Source organism: Cornus florida, unplaced genomic scaffold (assembly GCF_030987335.1).
Source record: "Cornus florida cultivar Cherokee Brave unplaced genomic scaffold, ASM3098733v1 CherokeeBrave_3.0.0_Hap2_Chr04, whole genome shotgun sequence".
NCBI lineage: Eukaryota > Viridiplantae > Streptophyta > Magnoliopsida > Cornales > Cornaceae > Cornus > Cornus florida.
Window position 1 is genome coordinate 9,529,541 of NW_026775574.1, and position 3,636 is coordinate 9,533,176.

Here is a 3,636-nt window from a genome sequence, read left to right on the forward strand (position 1 = left end):
GGAGTTATTCATGTTTTAGTGACACAGTATCAAATTTTGTTTAAACCAGGAATGGGCGTTTTGTGGGATTCTTAGCCAAAGTTCTTAGAACCTCTTAGAATGTTGTAAAATGATTAGTTTAGGTTGTTTATACCTCATTTGACTTGCTTAGAGTCAAATTTCCCTTCTTATTTGTTAATTGACCATTTTGCGCTTGATTGACGAATTTTGTCCGTTTTGACTCTCGTTTGCTCTTTCGCTCTTTTTAAGTTCTGTGACTTCATGGAAGGTCACATTGGTGTCTTAGGGATGACTTATATCTCTAGATACCTTGGTTTATCTTTCACTTCCGCATTTCGGATCCGTTACCGGGTCAACCTTCGGGTCATCAATAACACACCGAGTTGCAAAACTTGGACCGTCACAAGTGGTATCAGGCTTCCTAGGTTTGAATACCTTAGGACGACGGGTTTTGGGAGCATATCATGCTTTTGTTGATCTACTTTGATATATTCATATGCTTTTGATAACATGTTTTGGCGTTGTAACATGTTTACGTGTTTCTTGATCACACACTTGGTATTATGACATGTTATTATGCTTATACGCTAATGTGTTTAAAAGCATCCTTGTTTAACATGTATGCTTACTTGCTTAAGTGCTTAACCATTTAAAGGGCTTTCTTTGATTACTTAGCATGACTGTATTATTGCATACCTTGTCTTGCTTCATGTTTCGTGCATTCATAGCATGAGTTGCATCCGGTCATAATAGCTTGTGTTATTATTGACCTCTTTTCTTTCATACATTTAGCATCATGGTTGTCACACATAGAGGGTCTTCACTTCAGGGCATTGGGGAGCAGGTGGATGACACTGAGTTTAGGAGGGGTCCGGGAAGACCCAGGATTCCAGTTTGTGGAGTGGATGCTAATCCGCTGCGGGCACCGACTTATGAGGAGTGGGTGGCTCAGGGAATCAATTAGGGGATTGCTGAATCCCTATAGGAATTGATACACAAACAAGTGGCAGGGATATAGATTCCAGCACCAGCACTGGCACCAATAGTCAATGAGGCAATGGAGTACTTAATGCGACTACAGAGGGTTAAGATTGATCAATTTGCGGGGAGTTTAGATCCACTAGTCTCAGAGGCTTGGTTAGACCTTATGGTTTGCAAGTTGGACAGTATGGTAGTACTTACAGACTAGTTGAGGATTTCTTTGACTGCCTCTATGTTCATGGGAGATGCAGTTATTTGGTGGAGGTCTATGACCAATATCCACAACGTTGAGTTGATGACATGGAATGAGTTCAGAGATTTATTCTTTGAGCATTTCTTTCCTAGGGCTATGAGGCAGGAGATAAGGATACAATTCACAAGTCTTTATCAGGGCACTATGAGTGCCATTAAGTACAAGACACGATTTACTTATGTCTCTCGTTATATCTAGGATATGGTGGCGATAGATGAGGCCAGGGCAATGAAGTTTCAGGATGGGCTACATCTTGACATCAGGCTACGGGTCTTAGTTTTTGATTTGAGGACTTGCAGAGAGGTGGTCCAGAGGGCTATGCTAGTTGAAGTAGAAGATCAAGATCAGTTACGGATTATGGGTTCACATAAGTAGCCTCGCGGAGACACTTCATCATCTTTCGGGAGTCAATGGAAGAAGGCTAAGGTAGGGAACAGTACACATTCATAGGGGGCACTGCAACAGATTCGTTCTTCACCCACAATCCCCGTATCTTCAGGATCAGCCAGGGGTGTGATTTGTCACCATTGTCAGCAGTCGAGGCACATCAAGCCTCGCTGCCCACAGCTTCGACCACAAGCCAATCAGACATCAGTTTCTACAAGAGCAGGGTAGGGAGCTTGCTTTTATTATAGGCAACCAGGTCATCTCAAGAAGGATTATCCAAAGTTGTTAAATAAGTCACACAGTGGCACAAATTCACAGGTAGTACCAGCGCAGTCTGCAGTGGTTCAGTCAGGTTTCAGAGTTCCTCAAGTACCACAACCAGTGGCACTAGTTAGTACTTATTCGGCCAGGAGCTCTACACCTACTGCTTCTACACATCAGTCAGGCTATCAGGGCAGTTCACAGTAGGGCTCAGGGGCTCAAGGCTAAGTCTATACTCTTCTACAGGCGGATGCTTCCATGGGAACCTCTTCTGTTCGAGGTATCTTTCCAGTTTTTAGTTCTTGGGCACGAGTTCTTGTTGACATGGGTGCATCACATTCTTTCATTTCTACATCATTTGCATATTCATTGGGTCTGGAGGTCACACTTTGGGACAGTTTTCTATGTGTTGACACACCAGTTGGGGTACAGTATCTTTGGATCATGTTTATCGGGGTTGTGCTATTGAGATAGCTAGACGGACCTTAAAGTTTGATTTCGTTGTTCTCAACATAACAAGCTTTAACATCATTCTCGAGATAGATAGGTTATCATTCTTTCAGGCTACGATCGATTGCTTCCGCGGGAGGGTGTCCGTTTGCACTCCCAAGGGAGATTATTTCCATTTTGTGGGAGATCAGAGCGATTCCCACCCGACGATGGTTTTCAGCATTGGTGACTGGAGTCACCACAGGTCCTACTTGGCTAGTTTGCTAATTGACAAGGATATGAGTTTGGGCCGTGCTCTTTCGGCAGTTGTTGAGGATTTTGTTGATGTCTTTTTAGAAGAACTAACAGAGTTTCCTCCTTTAACGGAAGTTATTTTTGCCATTGATGTCATTCCTGGTACAGCACCCACCTCTATAGCACTGTACCATATGGCACCGGGAGAGTTAGATGAGCTGAAAGGTCAGTTGGATGATTTGAAAGCTAAGGGCTTTATTCGTCCTAGTGCTTCACCATGGGGAGCACCAATTCTTTTTGCGAAGAAAAAAGATGGGTCCTTGAGACTTTGCATCGATTATCACAAGTTGAATCACGCTACGATCAAGAATAGGTATCCTTTGCCTAGGATTGATGACTTATTTGATCAGTTGAAGGGAGCGACATGCTTTCCAAAGATTGACTTGAGATTGGGTTACTATCAGTTAAGAGTTAAGGATAAGGATATATCCAAGACCATTTTCCATTCACGGTATGGTCATTATGAGTTTCTGGTGATGCTTTTTGGTTTGACCAATGCTCCAGCAGCTTTCATGGATTTAATGAACCGTGTATTCAGTGACTATCTTGACAGATTTGTGATGGTGTTCGTTGAGGACATTCTCGTGTACTCAGCTTCGAGGAAGGAGCATGAGTATCATTTGAGGATAGTGTTGCAGATCCTTAGGGATAACCGATTGTATGCCAAGTTCAAAAAATACAAAATTTTGGCTACCGGAGGTGAAATTCCTTGGACATATCGTGTCAGGGGGCAGTGTTGTAGTGGATCCGTCGAAGATTGAGTCTGTGATATAATGGGAGTGTCCGAAGATAGTGTTTGAGGTTCAGAGCTTTCTTGGCCTGGCCGGCTACTACAGGAGATTTGTTCAAGATTTCTCTCGTCTAGCGGCACCTATGACTCGACTTACTCGTAAGGGAGTCAAGTTCATATGGAATGAGGCTTGTAATCTATTTTTCAGGAGTTGAAGGTTAGGTTGACATCAGCTCCAATTTTGATCATACCTGAACGTGGTTTGGGTTACGTAGTCTAT